The sequence below is a fragment of the Neofelis nebulosa genome, chromosome 9, assembly GCF_028018385.1.
Source record: "Neofelis nebulosa isolate mNeoNeb1 chromosome 9, mNeoNeb1.pri, whole genome shotgun sequence".
In the NCBI taxonomy this organism is placed as follows: Eukaryota; Metazoa; Chordata; class Mammalia; order Carnivora; family Felidae; genus Neofelis; species Neofelis nebulosa.
This window is the reverse complement of record NC_080790.1, coordinates 137,929,455-137,956,511: the sequence shown is the minus strand read 5'-3', so window position 1 is coordinate 137,956,511 and position 27,057 is coordinate 137,929,455. Positions and strand designations below refer to the sequence as shown.

Here is a 27,057-nt window from a genome sequence, read left to right as displayed (position 1 = left end):
GTGGCAGAGGGCAGCTGTCGGCACAAGGTCCCAGCCTCGAGAATGTCCTCAAGGGGTCTTTGTGAAAGTTACCAACCATCCCTCCCTGCAGCAAGATCCCCATAAGCCCACTCTGGAAGCCTTACAGGAACCAACAAGGCTGCATAACAGATAAACAACCCAAATATCCATCAACTGACACATGGATACATAAAATGTGGCATATCCATCCACTGTAACATTATTCGGTCATGAAAAGGAATAAAATACTGAACCCGCTGTAATACGAATGGACCCTGAAACAAGTATTCCAAGTGGAAAAAGAACAGAATTCCAACACGAAGGGCTACGTATTGTATGATTCCATGTATGTGACGTGTCTCCAGACAAAGAGGCAGAGTAGTGACGCCTCAGGCTGGAAGCCTGGCGGGGGGGAGGGGGGGGGCGGGGGGGTTAGGGAAGAGCTGCTAAGGAGTTTGACGTTTCTTTTTGGGGTGATAGAAACACTTCACATGTTCTAAAATTAGGCTATGGTGAGGGTTTCACAACTGGAAATTTCAAAAACCGGTGAGCTTTTTGGCACGTTCAGTATTTCAATAAAGCCGCTTAAAAAAATAAAACGCGACGAAAACAGCAACACAGCACACGAAGGGACCCAGGCAGAGCTTTGGATGTGAAGGCAGACTGGGTTCACCTCTCACGTCTGCAGAGTGGAATCCTCCTTAAAACCCCTCCTGTCCCTGCCCGGGGCTTCAAATCAGGCTGGAGCCCTCGCCGCGCAATCCCACCCACACACGTCTCTAGAGTTGGTTCTATTCTCGCACAGTGTGCAGGGCAACGTCTATTCTGTGCCAAAAGGCATGGCTTTCCCAGAACACCGCAGTGAACAAAATAGGATAGGTCCTCGGCTCCGTGGAGCTCGTGGTCTCGAGAACACAGGACAACAACCAAGAGGTCAAGTCAATCCGCTGATGTCCACAGGCCCCGCGCTGGGGGTGCCTCGCCGGGGCAGGGAGGAGCCTGGGCTGAGAAAGTGACGCTCTTCCTGAAGCTAAAGACTCAGCACAGATGAAGCAGACGAGTCAGGAGGCAGCGGGACGCAGGCCCAGGGACCTGTCTGGGCAGAGGCCAGGAGGAGGGAGCAGCATGGGGCTCTGAAGTCCCCGCAGGAGGCCTTGTAAGGGGCCAGGGCGTGAGCCAGGCTGCAGACACGGGCGGGACACAGACCACGCATGCAGTGTTTCGTGCGGCTCCTCCCGAGTCTGGATTTTGTTCCAAGGACGGTAACAAGCGGTGGCAGAAGTGAGTCCCCAGAAGATCCCCCCAGCTGCTGATGGAGAAGGGACCTCAGCACCGGGGACAGACCGGGAGACCGGCAACCATCCAGGCGGGCCTGAGGGCGCGGAGTCTGGGTCCAGCGTGCTGCACGACTGGCTCCAGCGAGTTGGCAAAGGAGGGGCTGAGGAAGGATGGGACGAGGGGAGCCACAGGTCACGGCCAGATTGTTGCTTTCTGGCGACTAACTGGTTATGGGGCTGCAGGGACGTCAAGGTGCCTGTCAAGTCTGATCCTGACAACAAGGTGGGCATTATGCTCTTTCCTGGGCGGGGAGGGCCGCAGAAGGGGCAGGATGGGACAGAAGGACAAGGAACCCCATTTGGACACACTGCATTAGACACGACATCGGAAGAGCCTGCGGCCTGGGCTCAACACCCACGGGACTGCCGGATACCGTCTGTCCCCTTACGTGGGGACAATGAAAGGACATGAGCTCTGGCATCTTAGCTCATCTTAGAAGGAGCATGGTGGTCACTCCTGCCCGGCCGTCCGGTGACGCTCACTCCAGGGACCAAGTGACAAGTGCTGAGCCAAGCGTCTCACAAGACCCCCTCCGTCAAGGCTTCAGCTCTGGCCGCTCCGCTTCTGCAGACCTCACTCCCCGACGACCAAACACACTGAGAAGCCACCCGGAGAGCACAACAGCGGGATCGAGACTTACAGCCGGCCACCAACATAAGGCTGCAGGCACTTAGACGGTCATTCCGGGGTGTGGTTTCCTTCTGCGAGAGCCCACAAACTTCTTCCCCAGGTCCCTCGTGGTTCGAGGACCGCCGGAGAGCTGATGGCCCTGGAAACTGGGCTGCTAGGATTTCAGCGCCATGAGTTCGAGGACCTTTGTCAAATCTGCTCACCCGAGAATGCGCCTGGCACACCGTGGGTGCTCAGGAAACAAATACGTGTTGGCTGAACCAACTCACAGATGCACACGTGGGTGTGAGGTCCCTACCCCGGGGCAGAGGGCTCACCTCCCCCGTGGCCCACGTCAACAGGAACAGAATTCTCTCTCTCTCTGACTGGCATATTTCGCTCAGCATAATACTCTACAGATTCATCCGTCGTTGCAAATGGCAAGATTTCACTCACATGGGGAATTTAAGAAACAAACGAACAAAAGAAAAAAAAAAAAGAGACAAACCAAGAAACAGACTCTTAACTACTGAGAAGGAACTAATGGTCACCAGAGGGGAGGTGGGTGGGGTGCAGGGGAAACAGGTGATGGGGAGGGAGGAGCATACTTGTCATGAGGAGCACCAGCTGTGGTACAGAATTGTCCAATCACTGTATCGTACGCCTGAAGCTAACGTAACACTGGATGTTAAAGACACTGGAACAGGAACAGAATTACACGAGCAAACTCAATCTCTTGCAAATCCCTGCTCAAGCTGCCATCTCTGTCCAAGCTCTTAGGGAACAAACAGAAGAGGGACAAGAGGGCAAACCCCAGGGTGGGGACTGGAGGGCCAAGGGGACGGAGGGACCAGGGGAACACAGCTCCCCAGCAGAGCCTGGCGGTGAGGAGGGGAGCCGCGCCCTCTGCTGGTCTCTGCAGAAACTGCGTCCAACCCTTCACCCTGGGAGCCTCCTGGACCTGGCTTGGGGACCCAGCCTTGCACTTTGGTTTCTTCTGCCCTTCGGCCACGTCCTTGATGGGGTCTCTACCTACGGCCGTACCCATAAGGCTGCCCAGGGTGGCACTTCAGGAGATGCCAGGTAGGGCTCTTTGTAAAACACAAGCAAACTCTCTTCAAGCAAAACTCTGTTTCACCAACCGTGCTCTCCATACGGAAAGGCACCGGCAGCCAGAGCTGGCCTGAAAAACGTGCTGTAGGAGACCCCTGACCTCCTGTGATGCCCCCAGCCCTCCTCAGAGTGCTGTCCACCCGCAGGCTCTCTAGTGAAGCACTTCTGGGCAGGAGCTGAAGACCTGGGCATGAGACAGGGTTCGATCACTTCCTCTGTGTGGCCCTCTGTGCCCGGTGTCCAAGTGAGGGAAGGGGACAGCCTCGCCTGAGGGTCTGGGCTTTCGGCCCAGCGCCGAGCACACAGGACGCGTCTACACGTGCCAGCGGCGATCAACACAAAGTGTCTTCCGGTGCAAGACAATCTGTACACACAGTGGGTCAGGGAAGGGCATAAAAGCTGGCGGTGATGGATCTGGGGCCGGAAGCACAACCAGGGGAGAGAAGAGAGCACTCCCGGCAGGAAAGAGAAACCAGCCGCCGTGGGCTCTGGCTAACCTGGGTCAGGGGTGTGTGGTCAGCTCAAAGCCATAAACCTCAGGTGACCTCTTCCCCCATCCTCCTCTGTACGTCCGACGTAGTTCCCTCGGTGCGTGTGTTTGGGGGGCGCGGCCCTTCTCTGCAGCTAATGAACGCACAGGGGCTGGCGGCTGAGGCCTCCGGGAAATACTGGTACACAACCGGGGCCACTTACAGAAAAGCCGTTTGTTGTCGTGGCCACTGCTGAGAGCTGGGCTCCTGCTTCCTGCCTCGGTGTGTCCCGTGGGGTCTGCACCGCAGGAGCTGACCCGCGACCCTGCGGGACCACATGTGCCGCGGAACGCCTGCCACTGCAGACGGAGACCTCGGACCGCCTCCCCCCCAGATCTCTCGCAGAGGAAGCAAACATCCTACAGTTTCTGCCATTGCTACTGGGTGTTCCCTTACTTCATACCCTCAGTATGTGCCAGAGAGCATTCTAAGGGCTTTATGATTATTAACATGGCTGGTGCTAAAAATGACCACATAAGGGAGATCCCAGCACATCCCCATTTTGCAAGTGGGATGCAAAGCGCTTAGTACTTGGCCCGGATAACAGAGGCAGGATCTGAGCCCAGGTCTCCGCTCCGGAGCTCAGGCTGTTACCACATCAAACATAGCCTGGGAGGCACAGGCAGGGACTTCCTGCTTTCTGGATCCCCCGAAAGCCACCGACTTGGTGCTGACGCTGATGACGGAAGATTGAACGACAGCATTTTTGCAACCATACAGCTTAGCAAGAACCTGACATGCATGCTTCACAATCCTGTGAGGCTGTCATAACTGTCCTTTTTTTACAAACCACGAAGGGGGTGTGCGACTTCCTGAGAGTCCCAGAGCGAACAAGTGACAGCAAAGGGACAGGAGAGGACCCCTACCATTTTTCCACTGTACTAGCCCATGCCTGATGCCCCCCATCCCGCCCAATCACCCACCAGCAACGCCAGCTTACAACGAAGCCATGTGCTTGCAGAAGCACACACAGAACATGACCCCCCTCCTGGCTGTGTCGGACTTGCTAAGGGGGACAGCAAACGCTGGGGGCAAGGGGGCTGGCTGCCTCTGCCGGGACGAAAAATGCCACACCCCAGCCACCCAGACCCCCCCCCCCCGTCATCTTCTCTACGGGGACCCAAGTACACAGGAAGGTGTCAACGAGGCACATATACTGAAAACAACCCAACGTCTCTCAAAGCCGAATGGCTGACCCAGGACATGTCCGAACTGGGGAATGTTACACAGCGGCTTTTTTAAAGTGAAAGAAATCTAGGTACTCTAACATCCCTGGAACTCTATTACTTTCCAGGCAGGTGGCTACATTGCGGAATAATGCAAGGATGCCCGAATCACTCATGCCAACACACGTACGCCCAGGCACCATACGTCGTCCACAGGCTCCTACCACCATGAACGCACGGACACGGGATTCTGGGCTGCTCTGTCCTCCGTTGCCGAAGCGGCTGCCTCTAGGAGAGGGGGGTCCCCCACACCCCCCACGAGAGACGCTTTCATTTCTTTCAGGAGCAGGAGATCTTGAAATGTCTGCAGGATTTATAACGTTAAAGAAGAGGGTGAGTCTGTACTTCTGTCCTGCGATCATGCCGGTAGCCTGAGCTGTCCGCCCGTCTCACCCTTTTCCTTTTAAGAAAAGGTAATTCATGTTTAAAGAATGGTCTTTGTCACCCAAACACTCAATCCTTCCTCCAACAGAATGTGTACATTTTAATATGTTTACCAGACTTATATGCTAAAGAGACATGTTTGTCTTCCCACAGGAGACGGCACAGCCGGGCTCAACGACCAAAACCAGAGCATGGATTTATGTCACCAACAGCCTGTCGCAGCAACAGCAGACCAAGTGCTTTACAGTGTAACAGTTCAAACACGGCATCGAGCCTGATCTATAAATTACAGAAAATCTATAGCACTAGGTTTATGGGCAGTGCTTTAAAAATACATCATAAGTCCTGTAGCTGCAGTGAGAATCCCAAGAATCCACTTGTACAAACCCATAAATAACGCTGGCTCCATCTGAATTTGCAGAGAAGCCGTGATCTCTCTCAGAACCCACCGTTCATTACAACGGACGTGTGCCGTAAAGCTGGTGGGTCTACGGGACTCCGTATTTGGGGGAGCCATCGTTTAGGCAACCAGATTCGGGAGCCCCCGGCAGGCTCCAGTCTGGAATGGCAGTGCCAGCCCCAGGGATTTCGGCAGCCTGTGGGGAGACGGCATTCGTTTCTGCCTCAGCAGGGGACACTTGAGTCAGCCAGCCTCTGGGGTGCGACAGAGACCACTCCTGGTGATTCACGATGCAGTTTTGGGGCGTTCTGACCCTCTTGCTTCTTTACAAGGGCTCCTCGGGGGACCCATGTGTCCATTCAGACCACGGCATAAAAGGGAGCCTCAGAGGGGCGCCTGGGTGGCTCAGTCGGTTGAGCATCTGACTTCAGCTCAGGTCACGATCTCACGGTTTGGGAGTTCGAGCCCCGTGTCGGGCTCTGTGCTGACAGCTCAGAGTCTGGATCCTGCTTCCGATTCTGTGTCTCCTTCTCTCTCTGCCCCTCCCCCACTCGTGCTCTGTCTCTGTCAAAAATAAATTTAAAAAATAAAAAATAAACTCCTAACTGGGTTTATAAAAAAAGAAAAGAAAAGAAAAGAAAAGAAAAGAAAAGAAAAGAAAAGAAAAGAAAAGAAAAGAAAAGAAAAGAAAAGAAAAGAAAAGAAAAGAAACGGAGCCTCAGGGGTTTAGGGCAGCGGGCCCCAGGAGACAGTCAGCAGGAGAGGGTAAGAGTGCAGGGATCTCCAGTGGGGCTGGCCCCTGCTCCCACCACCGCCTGTAACACATGGTGAAGATGAGAAGCCGGTCCTTCACTTAGAAAGGCAGGGGCCTGAAGACCACACAGACCCACCAGGCTTGGTCTAAGAGAAACACCCTTGAGAACATAAGGCCCGTGTTGGGTCTGATCCAATGATTCGCTCATTCACAGGTTCGCTTCCTTGCTAGTCATTACATAGTAAGTGTCAGGCGTTGTGCAGGGGGCAGGGGTGGGAGGTGAGGGAGGGGACGGTGCTCCTGACACCGGCATGTGCAAAGGCCCTGAGGTTGCGCAGTCTCAGCAGCTGAGAAAGGGCCGGGTGGCAGGCAGTGGTGGGGGTCCAGGAGAGGACCCAGAACAAAGGGGCCTCATGGCCCGTGGGGTCAAGCATGAATTTTATCCTGAGAGGAATGGAAAACCCAGGAGGGTCTCCAGACAGGAGACAGACAGGATTTACCTTCTCTCAAGAGGCTGCGGGGCCACCGGGTGGAAGACGGAAGTGGAGGGAGGCAAGAAGGGGCCAGGAGACAAAGGGGGTGCATGGAGACGCTGCAGCCAAGCTGGAGGTCAGGGAACTACAGAGAGGTGGGCAGAACCAGATGCACTGCAACCATATCCAGGCAACTCCTTATTCAGAGGCACCTTGCAGCTAAAACTGTAAGAAAGAAAAAAAATCCTATGCACCATTACTATTAAAACAGATCATTAACAACCGATTTGTGTGCTCTGTAAGTTAGAGGGAGGTCTCGTCTCCATGTTAGGATTCCTCGCTGCAGGACTCAGCCGCCACGCCCCCGTGCCCCCGTAAACTCGTGCCGCTGGGGCAGCCTGGTCCCACATGCTCGCCTCACCCCGTTCACCCATCCGTACTGAGCAGCTCACTGTGGGCCAGACCCTGGGCTAATCCACTTACCCAGAGTGTGGACCGCAGAATGCTAATCCCCCGGGGCTCCTGACCCTTGGCTACTCAATCACACACTCCTCTAGGCACTGCTCTGGAGGCTTTAGCAGACGGAATCAGGGCTACAATCGACAGACGTGAAGACAGGGAGATTATCCTGGATCATCCGGATGGCCCAGGGCAATCACAGGAGCCCTTCAAAGCAGAGGGGAAGGCAGGAGAGGAAGAGAGAGGGGCAGAGGGGAGGGAAGAGGGACGTGGAGTCTGTGAGAGGGTCTCGCCCACCACCTCCCCACCCCACCCCGGCCTGCTGGCCTCAAGGAGCCTCAAGCTGGGGAGCAACGCAGAGGCCTCCAGAAGCCAACAGCCAGCAAGAAAGCAGGGACCTCGGTCCTACAACCCACGGAAACGAAATCTGCCAAGAACCCACATGAGCAGGAAGCAGATTCTCCCCCAGAGCTCCAGGAACGAGCACAGGCCTGTAGGTACCTGATTTTGCCCTGTTGGGACCCAGGGTGGGGGCTCTGTCGAGCCCACCGGACTCAGACCCATAAAAGGTGGTGAAACTAAATAGGTGTTGTTCTAGGCTGCGAAGCTCACGGCGATTTGTTTCAGCAGCCGTAGAAAACAAATATACACATCTTCCCTTTCATCCTCCCGAGTGGCTGAGGACGCTGGCTCTGTGTCACACTGCGCTGACCAGGACAGCAAGGCTCAGGCGGGGGAGGTCCCGCACGCAAGGTCAGGGGTAGAGCGGGAACCAGCCACCCGCCTGAGCCCAAGGCTCCTTCCCCGGCTGTACCCCTCCACCCTGCAGACACGATGCCCAGAAGAGACTTACGTTCACGTCCGAGGTCCACTCGAGACTCAGACAAAGGGAACACACCACAGAGGACCCCTGTGACACCCCACCTGCGGGGCGCACAGCGTCCCGGTGTGGAGCACGGCTCTTTCCTGCCACCAGCCTCCTCGTTTCCAAAGCAGGCACCTCCAAGGGGCAGCGGGAAGTGGGTCGTCCGTTAAGGACTCCCGAATGAGGCACTAAGAACTAGTCCTGTCTTCCAGAACAGGAGGAAGAGAGCGCAAATTTCGAGAGTGGGCTAGCAAACGGCTGGGCACCCAGAGTCTGCCAAAGCCGACTGCCCAGGTTCAAGGGCAGCACCACCAGCGGTGAGGTCTTGGGCAAGTTCCTCGGTCCCCCCCAAGACCCTGTTTTCCTCCTCTGTGGCGTGAGGTCACAGCTCCCACACAGATGAACGAGGTCAGCACTCGGCCTGGAGTCTGGCCCTGGCCAGCGTGATGACCGCTGTCCCTGCAGGGTGACTTCAGGGTGACTTCCCTCTGGTCCCACGCTCTGGGGACTCCCGCGAAAACCCAGTGCAAGCATTAAGGGTGAAGCCTTCGCAGTTTCACCCGCGGCCATAATTCTCCACGTGGAAATCACTTGAATCTACGCTTAGGAGAGATATTTCTTATTTTTTTTATCATCCTGATGTTTAACCGAGAGGTAAAAATCTGCCATGATTTTTTGTAGGGGGAAAAAAGCACAGGCAGCAAAGTCACTAAAATAAAAACAGAATGGAAATTTGCAGCAAGCCTCGGACATCTTCACTAGCTGAGCGAGCGTGAATTACAGCAGTTAGAGAGATTCACGGACGACGGATCCCGCTCAGCTCACACAGCGGTTCTGGACGCTCACAAGCGGGAGACACAGTTCTTATCCTGTCTAAGCAGCCTATTTTTAATTCTTGCTCTTGGGGGAAGCGGCAGAGAACTGCCATGAAAACCTGTGATGCACAGTCCTCAGCCAGTAGGACACCTGTCCACCTTCCGAGAGACCAGGCCTGGGGCGGAAGGAATGGGTCGGGGTGCACAGGGTGCGACGAGGAAAGGCAGGGACGCTCTGAGTAGGTAACGCATATACAGGGCACGGGGACCGTCCCGGAGAGTAGGGCCCCTGTAGGTCTACACACCCCCAGTGCAAGTTTTCCTGTAGAAATGGTCCGTAAATAATTCAACACAGTCTAAAAATGCGATGTGCTTTCAGGAGAACACGGGAGCCACGCGGTGATGCATATGAAGAGGCCGTAAGCCTGCCTCCCACCTGTGAAGGTTCATTGCTACTGAATTTGGGCATTCGTGGGCCAAACGGGTCCCCTCTGGGGAGAAGCCAGAGGCTCTGTGTCAAAACAGATGCCACCTGAAGGAAAACTCGAGGACGGCTCTCTCCACGGGGCCAGGAAAGAAGAGGTTTCCCACCACTGACTGCTGCCCGTGTGTACTCGGTAGGGCCACAGAATTTATAACGCACCTACTATGCGCCGGGCACCGTTCTGCGTGCTACGCACGTCACTGCTAAAACAGGCCAGACACTGGGCGGGGAAGACGGGTCATTAACAAGACAGCAAACAGAGGACTAGCGTAGGGGGTCTCCAAGACCACCTCCAGGGTGGGGTTCACCAGGAGAACGCTTAGATACAGCCACACTCACTGCCATGACGTGTTACCGTAAAAGGATACAGAGCACAATGCGCAGAGGAAAAGGTATGCGGGGTGAAGCCCAGGGGAGACCGGGCACAAGCTTCCAGAATCCTCTGCCAACGGAGGCATGCTGACCAACCGCACCCACCTCCTCCAGCGACAAGTTCTGACAACACCCGTGAACCGCTGTCTCCCAGGGAGGCCCCTTAGAGACCCAGCGCCCAGGGCCAGCACTGGCGGCTGGCTCCACACGCCCCCTCTGCCCACCTGCCAGAGCCCCAGAAGGAAAGCAGGGGTTTGGCACAGACCGCGTTGCCTGTGCAGACAGTTGAGCCGCTCTGGTCAGTTAGAGGACAGTGGGGACTGTTCAGGGCCAGCTGAAGGCCAGCCTTGCAAGCAGGCCTTTAAAGGGAAGCAGACAGGCTGGGTCAGTCAACCCTTTCTCACCCAGTTACACACAGGGGTGAGGGCTGTGCCGGACTTAAGAAGGGTGCGTGTTCCCTGTCGGAATGGTTAAAATTAACAACACAAGAAACAACAGGTGCTGGCGAGGATGCGAAGAAAGGGGGACCCTCGTGCACTGTTGGTGGGAACGCAAACCGGTCCAGCTGCTGTGGAGGTTGGTCAGAAAACTAAGAATACAGCCACCCTAGTATCTACCCAAAAGACACAAAAATACAAATTCGAAGGGGCACATACACCCCGATGTTTATAGCAGCACTATCAACAATGTATGGAGAGAGCCCAAGTGTCCTTCGGCTGATGAATGGATAAAGAAGATACGGGTTATATATACACGGTGGAATACTACTCAGCCATCAAAAAGAATGAAATCTTGCCATCTGCAAAGTGGATGGAGCTAGAATGTACTATGCTCAGCAAAGTAAGTCAGAGAAAGACAAATACCATACGATTTCACTCATTTGTGATTTAAGAAACAAAACAGATACACATATGGCAAGGGGGGAAAGAGAAGAGCGGAAACAAACCACAAGAGACTCTTAAATACAGAGAACAAACTGAGGGTTGCTGGAGGGGAAGGGGGTGGGGGGATGGGTTAGATGCGGGGTGGGCACTGAGTATCGGATGTAAGCGATGAGTCACTGAATTCTACTCCTGAAATCAATATTGCACTGTATGCTAACTAACTAGAATTAATTTTTGAAGAGAGTATGTTAGGGCTGGTGCAGCGAGAGGAAGGGGTCGTTTGGACAGCGTGGCAGATGGTAAATTCCAAATACGGCCACCTCACGTGCACCTCCCCCACTGGGGGATGGGTGTCCGCGCCCACCCCTGAATCTGGGGGACTTCCAAGGCCAGAGCATCGAGGATGACAGAACGTGAGTCTGTTTCTCTCGGGACGCCGCCTCTGGGGACCCACGCTCCCGTGCAAAGCCCGTGTGGCAAGGATCTGAAGCCCACAGCCCCGGCCATCTGAACTGTGTCCCTGCAAAATTCATGTACTTAAGCGAGTGACTATTTTTGGAAACAGGACCTTTAAGGCTGTAATTAAGCTACAATGAGGCCCTTGGGGTGGGGCCTGATCACCAGTCTGTCTGGTGTCCTGAGAAGCAGAGGAAATCTGGACGTGCGGAGAGACACCGGGGGCATGCCCAGAGGACAAAGGCCACGTGAGGAGGCGGCCAAGTGCAAGCCAAGGAGAGAGGCCTCAAAAGACACCAAGCCTGCAACACCTTGATCTTGGACCTCCAGCCTCCAGAACCGTAAGAAATCTACTTTCCGGTGTGTGAGCCCCCCAGTCTGCGGTATCTTGTTAGGGTGACTCCCAGCAAACTAGCGGCCCATCTGCGTTCGTCAGCGTCCTCCAGAGAAACGGAACGGACAGGAGATCCGTAGACACATACGAAGAGACTTGTAGGGACTGGCTCTCGCGGATCGTGGAGGCTGAGACGTCCGACCATCTCCCGCCATCTGCCACCCGCACGCCAGGGCCCAGCTTCAGCCCACACGGGGAGACTCAGAGCCGATGTCCCAGCGCTGAGGACCCAGGGCGGCTGGATTCCGCCCGGAGGAAGGCCTCATGAAGACACACGTATTCGAGCGTAATACCGCAGTGACACAAAATCAACACCTTCCAAGGTGCTCCAGGCCACCGGCCTACAAAGACCCATACACCCCCCACAACTGCAGAGCGTGTGGTGTAGACCTGAGCCTGCCAGGGCCCCGCAGGCCCCATCATATAATCCCAGCCAGGCCCCCAGTCCGGCTCAAAGCAGTCTGAGGCGAGGGGTGTGCACCGCTGCTGTTACTGTTCCCTTAAAACTGAATTTCCTGCAACAATTTTGGTAGAAATCCCAGATGCAGCAGGTTGCCTTAATGGAGCTCAAACAAAAGAGGGATCCAGGGACCCCAGTGCCCTGGGTTTACCAGGAGTCAAGTCTCAAGGATGCTTATCTTGGTGGGCACGTGGGGAGGGTCTCCGACGGGGGGGGGGGGGGGGGGGCGGGCCTTCAAATGCAGCGAGGAGGCACATCTGGGATTCTCTGAACAGCTGGCCCCTTTGGGTTGCTGCTCCTCAGTAACGGGGATTTATTAAACGAACAACCAAAAGGTAACCGTATCCGTAAGTCACATACGATACGAAATCAGAGAACTCTTGCCTAAAACCCACTTCCATTGATGATACTGAAGACATGATCTGCTTTGTGATCTGTGTCCAAAGCCCCCCACCGCCCCTCAAGACCACCTTTCCTCCTGTGCTAACATAGAAGACTTTCACCAGAGTCAGTAGCTCCCTGGATTAAACTCTCTGACTCTGGAAATCCCTATTAAAAATCTGGATTCTACCTCAAACTCTTCACAAAAGTAAATTACAGGGGATTAGAAACATAACTGTGAAGTAAACATCTATTCAGCCACTGAAAGGAAACATGTTTATGACCAGCCACCCTGGCTGGGGAATCAAGGGATTCTAGGGACACAGGACTTTTGGTCCTAAAACCAGGACCATCCCAGATAAACTGGGAAGGGTATTCACTCTAAGCTTGAGGCAGAAAGAGATTTCTTAAGAAACAAAAAGCAAAGACTTAAAGAAGCAGCTTGATAAATTTTACTCCATCAAAACTAAAAACTTGGGGATGTAACATACAGCATAGTGAGGGTAGTTACCAGCACCAGGCTAAAGATTTGAAAGTTACTAAGAAGGTAGATGTTGGGGCACCTGGGCGGCTCAGTGAGCGGGTTAAGCTTCTGACTTCGGCTCAGGCCATGATCTCACGGTTCAGGAGTTCAAGCCCCGCGTCGGGCTCTGTGCTGATACCTGGGAGCCTGGAGCCTGCTTTGGATTCTGTGTCTCCCTCTCTCTCTGCCCCTCCCCTGCTCGTGCTCTGTCTCTCTCTCTCTCTCCCTCTCTCTCTCTCTAATATAAATAAAATTTTAAAAGAAGGAGAGGAAAGTAGATCTTAAAAGTTCTCATCACAAGAAAACACTTGTCACTATGTGAGGTGACGCATGGTCACTAGACTTTCGGGATCTGCAATGCCTACATGCATCCAATCCCCACGCTGTACCCCTGAAACTAATATAATGTTATATGTCAATCATATCTGAAAAAACAAAAACCCTAAAAATTTGTGCTCCACTAAAGGCACTATAAACAAAGTTAAACGCTGAGCCACAGAGACAGCAAAAGTATCTTCAGCAAGTAGAGGGTTAGAAGCAACACACGGTTCTTACAAACCAATTAGAAAAAGACTAACAACCCCATAAAAAGACAGACAAGACAGACTGAGAGGTAACTCACAGAAATTGACAAAATGGTTGATTGACATTAAAAAAAAAAAAAAGCCCTCTCTCAGGGCGCCTGTGTGGCTCAGCCCATTAAGCATTCAACTCTTGGTTTCAGCTCAGGTCATGATCCCAGGGTCATGGGATCAAGCCCTGAGTCAGGCTCCCCACTGAGCGTGAAGCCTGCCTAAGATTTTCTCTCTCTCCCTCCCTGTGCACCGTGCCCCTATGCGCACGTGTGTTCTCTCTTGCGCAAGGAAAAAAAAAAAAAAAAAACAACCTTCTCTAACAATCTAGGGAATACAAATTAAACCAAGGAAATTCCACACTTTTTCTGCAGAACTGATAAAACGTGAGGATCGGAACAGTTCAAGATAGCTGCAGACACAGGCACCTGCTTTGGGGAACAACACAGCCCCTTTGGGAAACAGTTTAGCCGCACCAAACACGATGTAAAATGTGTGCATTTATGCCCCAGAAATTCCGCTTCTTAAAACGAGCCCTACAGAGAAGCGTGTGCACACGGGATGCTCGCCGTGGCCCTGCCTAAAACACAGAAGATCTGAGAACGATCTCCGAGGCCAGCAGCAGCGGAAAGACCGAAACAGCAGTGGAATGTTCTAAAGCAATTAGAAAGAATCTTATTAACCCAGATAAATCTCCAAGACACCTTGGTGAGCAAAAACAATGCATTTCAGAACAAGATGTACTGTCTTCAGATGCCATTTCTTCAAAATACTTACAGGAAACGATGGTGTTCGTTTTCTGAGACCCACATACAGAAGTCAAGACGGTCTGCTGGGAAACACAGGAAGTGGTCATAGAGGGGTTACCTCTGGGGGGTAAGGGAGAAACAGAGAGCAGTGCTTCCTTATCTGTAGTGTTTTCACTCCTCCCTTGGAGAAGGCAGTCTTGAAATACCAGTGTAATTATATTTTCCCCCAGAGAAGCCTGTTGCCTATACAGGAGGATACACTATGTACGCTTCATCCAACAAATATTCACTGAGTGCCAACCATAGGCCAGACCTGTTCCAAAGCCTGAGGGTCACTCATTGCCCTTAAGACAGAAATGGAGGGGCGCCTGGGTGGCTCAGTCAGTTGGGCATCCGACTTCGGCTCAGGTCATGATCTCGCAGTTTGTGGGTTCGAGCCCCACATCGGGCTCTGTGCTGACATCTCGGAGCCTGGAGCCTGCTTGGGATTCTGTGTCTCCCTCTCTCTCTACCCCTCCCCTGCCTCAGGGGTTCATGGAACCCCATGGTTCGTGGGGTTCGAGCCCCATGTTGGGCTCTGTGCTGACAGCTCAGAGCCTGGAGCCTGCTTTCGATTCTGTCTCCCTCTCTCTCTGCCCCTCCCCTGCCCGCGCTCTGTGTCTCTCTCTCTCTCAAAACTAAATAAACATTAAATAAAAAACCAGAAATGGAGTGAACAACAAGGTCCTCCGGCCAAGCTCATCAGCAGACAGCTATCATTTAAAGTAACAGAGTGGCAGATACCCATGGGACGAGAGACAAGCAGAGAGAAAAGGGTCCTGGGCCCCTGGGCAGGTGACAGCGGGAGAGGGGAAGTCGTAAGCTAGATGGTGAACCCTGGCAGGGCCTCTGCTGCCTGAAGGTCACAACTGCCTTTGCCTCCAAGCACACACCTGTCCCAGGAGAGAGGGCCGGGGCCCGCGAGAGGGCTCCACACCCATGGAGGTCAGGTGAGCACAGGCGTGGGGTCCTCACTGCTGGGGGGGCAGCTGGAAACACGCTGGTGTTTGTGCTGTCCGGCACCCACCCTCCTTCTCCTGCGGGCATCGCCCTGATTTCTTCCGGGGGTCTCGGGCCTGGCTACGGAGAGATGTGCGTGCATTCCGCACCTGGCCTCCTCCATCCAGCTCCAGCCCGGTCCCAGGCCACCCCGACGGGTTCAAGGGCTGGCGACGTGACCCAGCCCAAGCCCTGGACTACTGAGCCACCCAGCTGTGGACTTCCAATGTCCTGCACGGACAAACACTCCTCTCGATTCTGAGATCCAGTCACTAGCTAGCCCCACAGCCTGCTCTGGACAGCTGGCTGTCATCCTGACTTCAACAGAATTGGGCAGCTCTCACCCTAACCCGGTCTTCAGGGTTACTGCTTTGGGGGAGCCTGGTCCAGCCCTAACTCTGAGTCCTGAGCTGAGCCAGGGAAACAAGGCATACATTCCCAGCTGCCTTTCCCAGCCCCTAAAGCCACAACTTTTAAGGACCATCAGCTGGGGCATGTCAAGGTCTCATCGATCATGCCTTTGCCTTCAAAACAAAACAACCAAAAAAAAACAGAACCTCATTTGGTACAGAAATATCCCATTACGAGTCAGTGCTTCCAAATCAGACTTCGAAGTCTGGAAGAACGAGTGGCTAATTCATTCCTAAATTAAAGTGGCTCTGGCCACAGAAATAGCACATTATCCCTTTAAGGTTGGGAATTAGGATACACCCAAAGTAGGCTTCAGGGGGTAGCCTCGGGGAGCTGAGCTCCAAGCAGCAGTGGGAGGAGTCCTCCAGCTCCTGGCTCCTTATGTCCCAAGGTTTGGCCATCAGAACACACAGTTGTGGGGGCGCCTGGGTGGCTCAGTCGGTTATGTGTCCGACTCTTGCTTTGGGCTCAAGTCACCATCTCACGGTTTGTGAGTCTGAGCCCTGAATCAGGCTCTGCATTGACAGGGCAGAGCCTGCCTGGGATTCTCTGTCTCCCTTTCTGCCTCTCCCTCTCTCTCTCTCTCTCTCTCTCTCTCTCTCTCTCGTAAATAATTAAACAAACATTAAAAAAAAAATGCACAGCTGTGGACACACAGCCAGGCTCTACCCTGGCTCCCTGGACACTTGCTCTAAACCAAAATTTGGCATTTGGACCGGGTCCTATCTGATGCGATGCTGAAACCCAGAAATTCAGCCCCTTCTGCCCCAGGCCCTTTCCACCTCCTCGGTGACTTCCTTTAGGTGCCAGCCCCACCCTGATGAATCTCAGACTGGGGGCTCCAGGCCGACCCATGCCCCAAGCTCCAGACACAGATATTCCACAGCCCACAACACACGTCGTCATCGTCCAACTGGGGTGGCTCCCCCACCAGCCTCTCCCCCCTCAGCCTCTCTCCTCAATGCCTTTGAGGGCCGGAAACGGAGCCCCCACCACCCCCCACTCACCCCAGATTCAGTTTCAAGCACACAAGGCCAGAGTGCTGCTCACCTCCCCCGTCTCTGTCCTCTGGACAGCAGGTGTCTCCCCTCCCCACCAAGAGCCTTCTGCCACAGGACAGCCCCGTGACTTCCAGACACAGCAGGTGAGGCAGTTTCCCCCAGGGCCTCAGACTGCACTTGGGAAGGCCCTACAGCTCGTGAGGGGGTCCGGGGTCCACCTGCCTGCCTCCCCTCCCCTCACCCATGGGTCTGCAGCCCCAGTGACCCTCATGTTCCCCATTCCCTAATCCCCATCTCAGGGTGCTTTTCCTCCTGCCAGCAATGCCCGCACCCCCTTCCTCACAGGCACAGGGCTCCATGCTTCTCCCCAGTCAAGCCCGCAGCCAAATATCCCTCTTCCAAGAATCTTCCCTGCCCCCCCAGCTCAGGCAGCCCCAATCCTCAGTCACCCGCCCTCGGTCTCAGCCCTTCTCTGCACAGGGATTCTCTTGTACTGTCTTCTTTGCTCCTCTGCCTGTTATCCGTCTCCCGCCAGCTAGAATAAAAGCTCCCTGAGGGCAGGAAGCTGACCTTGCCCTCCGCTGCATACCCAGCATCTAGGGCAGCGCCTGAGCCATTTTCAGTGATGAGCAAACATTTGCTGACCCGCTCCCTAAGCAGTTGGCTTTCTCCCTGGTGAAAGTGGGTTAGCACAGGCTGAGCCCTGACATCCTTCAAGGCCCACACGGAAGCCACAGAACTATTTAAAACACGTCCAACAACTGGAATGAGTTCATAATGTCCACAGGCAGCTCATATATGGTGAGAGCTCTGAATACACAGCCGAGCTGCCGGAGGTCAGGATTTGAATTGTCCTTTCTCAAAATCCAACCCCATATACACCTTGCTGTAAACTCAGCACCCAAAGGTGGGGCAGGGGATGCTGCTTTCTGGGAGGAGGCTAGCACTGTGCACCTCCTATGTGCAGGCACGGGGTGAAGAAATTTCTGTCCCTATTAGAGGTCGAGTGCCCTGGGTGGGGCATCTCACTGGTGGTCACCGCCTGAACCCCCAGGGCTCGACACAAGGTCTATGAGTAGTGAGTGCTTGGTATTCAGGCCGGATGGATTCAACAGCCCCTTCCTTCTCCCCCGCCCCATGCTGGGACTCCAGATGCTCCAAGAACCACACCTAAGTGCCCCAAAGCTTCAGTCTCAGGCTTCTCACCCTCAGGGCACCAAGAGGGCTTGGCGAAGCAGGCTGTCATGGGACACCTGCCGGTCCCAAATCCCTGTTGTTCCCTCCTAGACCCCCTGACTCTGTGTATCTCAGTTCCCAGCCTCTGCCCTACTAACACTGTGTACTACATCATTCTTTTTTCTCTTTTGTGGGGTCCTGGGCATCGTAGGACATTTAGCAGGGTCCTGGGCTCCTCCCCACTAGATGCTAGTAGTAATTAGGGGAGAGTTGCAACAACGAAAAATGGGGGGGGGGGGGGGGAGGGGGCAGAGAGCCCCCAATAAGTGTTTCCAGTTTCTCACCAAGCGGCCAGTCTGGAAACAGTGGCCTGAGTCTCCTCTGCCCCAACAGCGTTCAGCCTTCTGATCACCAAATGTATCAACAGCCACGGCGGTCAGGCCACACTCTCTGGCCTCCTCACCTGGACAGCTGAGCCCCAGCCCAGTCCCAAAGCCTCTTCTCGGCCAGGTGGTGCCCTCACCATTTTCCAGCTTCCTCAGCCTCTCTCCGGAGATCCTGTCCCTTTAACTTCAGCTGAACCCGCTCCAGGACCAGGTGTCTGCCTGCAGGGGCCCTGGCCTCTCCTGCGGGACACAGGTGGTGCCACCCCCTCCCCCCCCCCCCCCCCCCGCTGTCCTCCTTGGGGAGGGGGAGGGGAGCAATGGAACATGTGTGGAACTCTTACTGGGTGGGGGGCGCTGCTCACGTGATCCCAACTACTGCCCCAAGACTCAAGCATTGGCTCGCCCCCATTCTACAGATGCGGCCACGGAGGCGAATGCCACGCGCGCAGGACACGCAGCCAACCGAGGTGGGTTCCAAACCCCGACGGCGGACCCCAAGACCCCAAGGCCAGCGTCGGACCACTGCGCCCACAGCCCTTGTTTGGGGACGGGGTCGCCCGCCTCCTCGGCTGCAGGGACAGCCCGAGCCGGGAGGCGCCCACCTCTGGGCCGGGGGGCGCGGCGGGCATCCTGGCCGCCCCGCAGCGGCGGAGGGCAGGGCGCGGGCTCCCGGCGCGGTCGCCCCGCAGCCCCGCGGCCCCCGGCTCCGCGCCCCCTCCCCGCGGCGCGCGCTTACCTTGCGCGGGGCCTCGGGCGGCGGCGGCGGCGGCGTCGGCGTCCCGGGCCCCGAAGGCGCGCAGCAGCGAGCGCACGGGCGCCGGCCAGCGGGCGCGCCCCCCGCCCCGGCCGCGCATCGCGCCGGAGGGCCGCTCCGGGCCGCGTCCGCGGGGGCCGCCGAGCGCCGCGCAGAGCCCTGGGGTGCGGGAGACTGGGCGGGGGTGCGCGCGGGGGCGGGGCTGCGGGGGCCGGGCGCGGGCGGGGCACCGCGCGGGCACGCCCCTCCGCCGGGCGCGGGGCGGGGGGGCGCCTGGGGCGCGGCCTTGACCTTGATCTCCCGGGACCCGCCCGGCGCCACAGCCCGGGGCAGGGGCGGGGGGGGGGGGGGGCCTCGGGGCGGGGGGCGCCCTGGAAGCGTTAAAGGGACTGCAGGCAGGAGGCGGAGCCGCCAGTTAATCACCGTGCGAGGAGGCTGCTGACTTCCAGCCGCCGTGGGACCCTCTGAGCGCCGGCGTGCTGCGGCGTGACATGGACCCGACCCCAGGGGAAATGAGAGGACGGCGAGCGTAGGCCTGTGCCAGCGCCCCTCTCCCCAGGGTGGGAGACGCCGTGGCCGCCTTCCGTGCACCTGCTGAACATGCAGAAGTCATTGCTGCACTCGCACACCGTGGCCCGTATGGTGTCCTTCGGGAAAGATAAGAAACGTGGCCCGTATGGTCTCCCTCGGGAAAGATAAGAAACGTGGCCCGTGGGGCGCCTGGGTGGCGCAGTCGGTTAAGCGTCCGACTTCAGCCAGGTCACGATCTCGCGGTCCGTGAGTTCGAGCCCCGCGTCGGGCTCTGGGCCGACGGCTCGGAGCCTGGAGCCTGTTTCCGATTCTGTGTCTCCCTCTCTCTCTCTGCCCCTCCCCCGTTCATGCTCTGTCTCTCTCTGTCCCAAAAATAAATTAAAAAAAAAAAAAAAAAAAAAAAAAAAAAGAAACGTGGCCCGTATGGTCTCCTTCGGGAAAGATAAGAAACGTGGCCCGTATGTCTCCTTCGGGAAAGATAAGAAACGTGGCCCGTATGGTCTCCCTCGGGAAAGATAAGAAACGTGGCCCGTATGGTCTCCTTCGGGAAAGATAAGAAACGTGGCCCGTATGGTCTCCTTCGGGAAAGATAAGAAACGTGGCCCGTATGTCTCCTTCGGGAAAGATAAGAAACGTGGCTGTTCAGTTTAACGCATACTGGATGTGGGACCCCTTGTAGCCACCAGCTAGCTCAAGAACTAGAAGTGCCCCCGGAGAGCTCCCGCCGGTCACAACCTCCCCCCCCCCCTCAGTCTTCAAAGGGCTCCCGCAGTCGCTGCTGACCTGGGGGCTTTTGCCTTGAAGCCACAGAGTCTCTGGTCTGTGATGGGCTCAGGACCCTCCTCAGCACCAGAGTCATCTGGAGAAGTCCTTGCAACCATCGGCCCCCCCGGCCCAGTGGAACAGGCAGAGCTCCTCAGAGCCGCAAGGGGACAACATCCCTCCAGCCCCACCACCCAGTGTTTCCCACTGTGCAGCTCCCCCAGGGCCGTCCCGTCAAACCCTAGCAACTCCATGACCAGGTGCAGTCATGCCCATTTCACACATGCAGAAGTGCGGGCGGCAGAGAGGGAGGAACTGACCCGGGCCACGTGGCTGGCCTTGGGTGCTGTGGGCCATCCCACCCACCTTCCTCCTCCTCGGGGTACATGGCTGCTTGCTTCTGGCATCTCCTGTCCTGACCTCTCCTCATCTTCAGAACTTTGTAACGCTAGCAACGACAATTAGCAGCTAATGCTAGGTGCCAGCGCTAAGCACATATTCCTACCACCGTGAGGACAACTGCTCCAGGAGGCGGCACTTACCATCTTCACTGTACAGATGAGAACTTCGTCCCCGGCTTCCTCCCATGTCCTTCTCCATCAGCTCCCGCAAGGAGCCCCTATGATCAACCCCTTTTTAGAGGAAAGAACTGAGACTCAGAGAGACGAAGTAACTTGTCCCAAGACGTTAGGATGGGAAGGAGCCTGGATTCAAACCCCCAGCTGATGTGTCAGTGCCTTTGTTCTCTGCCCAGTCCACTGGGCATGGCCTGGTGAACTCCTACTCATCCTTCAAGACCCAGCTTAGGTATTGCCTCTTCTCTGAAGCCTCCCTTGCTTCTCCTCCCCATGCATTTGGTTCCTGCTTGTGCACCCTTCCACTCCCACGCACTGTGTGCCCCTTCTGCTGGGCGTGCACCCCATCACGGTGCCGTCACGTACCCACACACCTGCCTGCATGCCCGCCCCGGGCTAGGGTTTTAGAGGACAGGTGTTGGCCCTGGTCACTGCCTTCCCAGGCCCACTTACAAGCATGAACATCTGTTTTGCAGCCTCTGTCCCCCTCTGCCGGTAACAGAAGTTCTAATTACCTCAGAGCAGCTACCCTCCTCAACACCGGTGGAGCCAAGAACCCTCCCTGATGCCAGGGGCGGGCGCATGACCCAGTGTGACGGGTCAACATAGTCCATTCAGCTGGCCTCGGTGGTTGGTTCAGGAAAGTTGGTCCAGGGAGGCACCACACTTGGGACTTTCACTGGACTAGGAGAGACAAGCCCTTTTAATCCACTGGCCTTGACAAGGACGGGCTGGGATTCTGGAAGTCATCACATACTTCAGAGTTCAGGCAACATGGAAGAGAAAGGGTCCCAGAGACGAAGGTATATTGGGACTGCTGGCATTGTCTGAGCACCTAGTTCCAGCTGTGCCTGAAGGCAGCCATATGGAGGTTTGGAATTTTCTTTCTTTCTTTTTTTTTTTTTTAATGTTTATTTATTTATTTATTTATTTATTTTATTTTTTTTATTTTTGAGAGTGTGAGAGAGTGCAACAGGGGAAGGAGAGAGAGAGGGGAAGAGAGAGAATCCCAAGCAGTCTCTGAGCTCTCAGTGCAGAGCCTGACTCAGGGCTTGAAATCACACACAGTGCGATCATGACCTGAGCCAAGATCTGTCTGACGCTTAACAGACTAAGCCATCCAAGTGCCCGAGGATTGGAATTTTCAATCCCACCCTTCCTGCCACTTCCTTTCCCTTGAGCCCCAGTGGGAAAAAGAGAGTAAGAGGCAGACAAATTAGCATAATCACAATCGAAGGTGTTTGATGGGCAACCCACAGAAGTGGAGAAAATATTTGCAAATCGTATATCTGATAGGAGATTCATATCCAGAATAAAGAACTCCTAAAACTCAGTGGTAGAAAAACAAACAACCCAGTTCAAACATGGGTAAGGGACTTGAATGGACATTTCTCAAAAGAACCCATGCGTGATGTCACTCATCATTAGGGAAATCCAAGCCAAAACCACAATAGGATACAGCCTCGCACCCACTGCATTTTGAAAATACAAACAAAAACAAAAACAAAAAACAGAAAATAAGTGCTGGCAAGGATGTGGAGAAATTGGAACCCCCGTGCACTGTCGGGGCGAACATAAAACGTGCATGGCAAAATGTAAGTCTACTGTATAAAGTGTAAGTTGTCACACTCGTGGGAAACAGTGTGCGGGTTCCTCAAACAACTTAAAAACACAATTACCCTTTGATCCAGCAATTGTACTTCTGGATATATATGGAGAGAGAAAAGACTTGAAGGCTGGGGTCTCAAAGATACCTGCACACCCACGTCCGTTGCAGCATTAGTCACAACAGCTAAAATGCAGAAGCAGCCCAGGCCTCCGTCAACAGACAAGAAGATCAGAAAAACATGGTTTAGCCAAACAGCGGGAAATTTCCCACCTTAAAAAGGAAGGAGATTTTGAACTTGCCAGAACAAGGAGGAACCTTGAGGACGTGATATGAAATGAGCAACAAGAACACAACAGAGGAAAAACAAAAGCCTCGCAAACACTGTCTGAGTCCGGCTTCGGTGAGGTCCCCCGAAGGGTCAGACTCATAGGGCAACAATGGAAGCGTGGATGCCAGGGGCTGGGGGGAGGGGGAAGAGGGAGTTACTGTTTCACGGAGACAGTTTCCATTTGGGAGGATGAGACAGTTCTGGAGATGGAGGGCGGAGTCGACAGCAGGAGGTTATGGGTGTGTGTAATTTGCTGAACTGCACGTTTAAAGATGGTTAATTCTGTATTTGCGACTTTGCTGACTTAGTTGGTTCGACCTCGCAAGTTTGGGTGGCCTCCTTAGGATTTTCTACCTATAAAACCATGTCCCTTGCAAACAGAGATAATCTTATTTCTTCCTTTCCAATGCTGGTGCTTTTATATTTTTTTCTTGCTTGATTGCTCTGATGAGGAGTTGCAGCACTGTGTCGAGTAGGGGCAGTGAGGCTGGATTGGATGCCTTGTCTGGTTCCCAGTCTCAGAGGAGGGCTTTCAGCCTCCAGCACTGAGTGGATGAGAACCACCACATGATCTGGCAAGTATCCGAATATATATGCAGCGTGTATCTGAAGGAAGAGAAATCACAATGTCAGGGAGGTATCTGCGTCCCCCCCACGTTCATAGCAGCCTTATCCACAATAGCCAAACCATGGAAGCAAACTAAATGTCCACCGACGGATGAGTGGATACGGGAAGTGTGGCGGGTATACAGTCGAATACTCTTCGGCCACGGAAAAGAAGGAAATCCTGTCATCTGTGACAACGTGGACGGACCTTGAGGGCATCATGCTGAGTGAAATGCGTCAGGCTGAAAAAGATAAATACCGTGTGATCTCACTTATGTGTGGATCTAAGACAAAAAGCCAGACTCATGAAACAGGGATCAAATGTGTGGTTACCAGAGGCGGGGGGTGGGGGGTGGGGAGATTGGAGGAAGGTGGTCGAAGGTGGGAGCACCCAGCCTGAAGATAAGTAAGTCCTGGGCGTGTGATACGCAACGTGAGGACCAGGCTGATGCAGCTGTACGACGTATTTGAAGGTTTGCTAAGAGAGTAGATCCTAAAAGTTCTCGTCACAGGGAAAAAACATTTTCTCTCTCTTCTCCGTATCTCTGTGAAACCGGTGGCTGTAGGTCAATTGTATCTCGATACAACTGAAAGAAAACAGAAAATACAAAGGAGTTTTGGTGACAGTTGTTCTTTTAAGATGAACACTGAGTAAAGAATGTTCTAAAAATAGGGGCGCCTGCGTGGCTCAGTCAGTTAAGCCTCCGACTTCGGCTCAGGTCATGATCTCACGGTTCACAGGTTCAAGCCCCACGTCGGGCTCTGTGCCGACAGCTCGGAGCCTGGAGCCTGCTTCGGATTCTGTGTCTTCCTCTCCCTCTGCCCTTCCCCTGCTCGTGCTCTGTCTCTCTCTCTCTCTCAAAAATAAATAAACATTAAAATTTAAAAAAATTAAAAAATTGAATATTCTAAAAGAAGTAAGCACAATGATTACTTTTATATTACGTGGATTTTACCTCGGTAAATTTTTAGAGCAAAGTAGCACCCCTTAAAAAGAGTCACCGCGTGTGGCTTGGCTGACAAAGACGATGGAATCTGAAGCAGATGCACTGAGCAATTGTGTGCGTGTGTGTTTGTCTCCTGGTCCCTGAGAATCTGCCTTCCCTCCCGAAAGCTGACGACAGACATTCTTAACCTCCAAAGCCAAGTCAGAAGAAAATCAGCGAGTACTCTGCAGTGGTCTAGGACTGAAATGATCAAATTCCAGTAAGTCTTTTATCGTAAAAATCCGTGAGACTTTCACAGTCTCTTCACACGCGTAAAATTTCCCTCCAAAGGGCCCAGTGGAACTGACTCCTGGGGGGCAGGCACTCAGCCCTGTGGGTGGTCCCGGAGGGAGGTGCATCCGGGAGGCCAGGAGCCCAGCACTGTGACCAAACCGGAGACGACTTCTCCAGAACAGTCCCGGGCCCCATTTCCTGCCCTGCTTCTCAGCACCTTCTAGAGGTGGATGGACACATAGGCTCAAGGTCATCGGCGCGGCCACAGAGAGGTTTCAAGGCCAGGCTGCTCTGGGGCGAGCTTTGCCTCCAGCTGTTAGATTCTCACCCGCCCTCTCGTTTGTCCACGTGCTAATTGAGGTTAAGAGTCTGAGGCTGTCACTGTCCCCCTGGGGAGTTTTGGGGTGAGCACTAGAGATCAGCTCTGCTGACGACATTGGAAAGAGAGGAACTCAGAAACCAAGTGCGTCCAGGAAGGTGCGTCTCGGAGAATGGCGGGCGCGCCCTCTAGTGGCCACTAGGATGCGTACAGCAGAGCTTGTCCCAGGTTCCCCAAGCCGGGGGTTGGGGGGGTAAGGCCGGGCGGGGGAGGTGGTGTGGCGGTAGGGGGAATGAAGGTGCCTGATTTGGATGGAGTATCTGATGTCTGGGAGGGTGGGGGTGGGAAGAGCCCACAGGGCAGCATGCAGGCAGCTGACCCCTTTGCTGAAACCCACCCCATTTGCCATTCTAGCCAACGTGTCCATATTTCTTTCCATATATAACCAACATTTCCTTCCTTCTTCCGTTTTCTGCTGTTTTAGGTATGAGGGTAAGCTTCCTCAAGGTCTTTGCAGAGCATCGCAGGGATATCAATAAATAGTAAAAAACAAATCCTCATAATGCGAAATGGTGCAGCCACCTTGGAAAACAGTCTAGCAATTCCTCAAAAAGCCCACAGCTGGGCTCATACCCAAGGGAAGTGGAAACGCGTCTCACCAAAAAACTTGCCACGGCTTTTCACGGCAGCGTCACCACCACAACGGTCAAAAAGTGGGAACCACCCAAATATCCACGGACCGATGAATGGATAAATAAAATGTAACGCATCCGTATAATGGACTCTGAGTTGACAGTAAAGGGGAAGGACATACTTATGCTACATGATGAACCTTGAGAACACTGCAGAGTCAAAGAAGCCAGACACAAAGTGCCACTGCGTGTGTGGTTCCATTCACAAACAAATGAGCGGAGGGGCTCAGTCGGTTAAGCGTCTGACTTCGGCTCGGGTCATGATCTTACATTTTGTGGGACTGAGCCCTGAGTAGGGGTCTGCCCCGACAGCTTGGAGCCCGCTTGGGATTCCCTCTCCCCTCCCCTCTCTCTGCCCCTCCACGTGTGTGTGTCTCTCTCTCTCAAAATAAATAAGCACTAAATAACAAAGAAAGAAAGCAATGAGCAGAAGAGAGACAGGAGGCAAAATCGGGACTGCCAGGGCCTGGGGAGTGGGGAATGGGGGGTGGCCACTAATGGGTATGAGGTTTCTTCGGTGATGAAAATGTTCTGGGACTGGATAGTGGTAATGGCTGCACAATCTTGTGAGGATACTAAAAACTACCGAGTTGTACACTTTCACATGGTGAATTTAGGAGACATAAAACCACATCTCAATTAAAAATACAGTTTTCCATGCAGCCACCTGACTGAGGGCCTACGGCGGCGCAGCCAATGTTCAGAGGCATTCGGTTAATCCCCCCTCCACTCCACACCCCCGGCAGGTGGAAAAACGAAGCTCTTTTAGGGCAAGAACAGTGAGTCAAGAAAGGCACGGCGTTGGGATTGTGGGACCAGGCTCCAGGGTTACCATTGGTGCGGGGAGGCGGGGGGGGGGGGGGGGGTCCCTCGGAAGCCGACTTTGTGAACCGTCAGGCCCCTGGAGCTGCTACAGCGAGAAAGGCACTCATCGGAATTCATCCAACCGCTCCAGCACCCGTCTGCCCGCCCATCTGCCCACCCACCCACCCTTCCATACCTTTGTTCCTCTCTCCTAGTCTGTCTCTCTCCCTTTCCCTTTGCTGCTACCTCTGGGTCTCCTTCAGCTTCGGTCTCTCGGATTCTCTCCTCTTGCCTCTCTGTCTCTCCCCGTTTCTGTTCCAGCCTTCCCCTCCCCCACCCCCGACCCCTCTTCTCCAGTCTGCCTCTCTCTTGCCTGCCGCTCATGTGGTCTGGGGGCTCCTTCCCCACGTCCCTCCACCCAGCCCTTTCCTCCCCTCTGATTGCTGCTACTTTACCCCTGACAGCAAGATACCCCAGGCTGAGATTTAGGGGGGAACTGGAAACTAGGGGGGGCACCCCTTCCAGGCTTCTCCCCAAACTTGGAATTTGGCAATTTCCACCCCAGGCCCCTTCACACGCGTCTGGAGCGCCCCCAGCGCTTCCT

General features: G+C 54.6%; 1 protein-coding gene and 1 long non-coding RNA gene across 3 annotated transcripts in view; one reads left to right on the top strand and one right to left on the bottom strand.

Moving 5' to 3' along the window:
• PHACTR3 (phosphatase and actin regulator 3) overlaps positions 1–19,097 on the bottom strand; it is a 236,952-nt gene extending 217,855 nt beyond the window's left edge. The window contains exon 1 of the mRNA XM_058686121.1: positions 18,990–19,097. The gene's annotated coding sequence lies outside the window, so the exon portion shown is untranslated. The remainder of the gene's footprint in view (positions 1–18,989) is intronic.
• On the top strand, positions 18,634–26,311 carry LOC131486027 (uncharacterized). Of its 2 annotated transcripts, none has more exons than XR_009249143.1 (2): positions 18,634–18,720; positions 25,442–26,311. It is a non-coding gene; the product is annotated as an uncharacterized LOC131486027 (long non-coding RNA). The 2 variants fall into 2 exon arrangements; XR_009249142.1 differs by lacking the exon at positions 18,634–18,720 and adding an exon at positions 24,414–25,115.
• Positions 26,312–27,057: the final 746 nt, after the last annotated feature.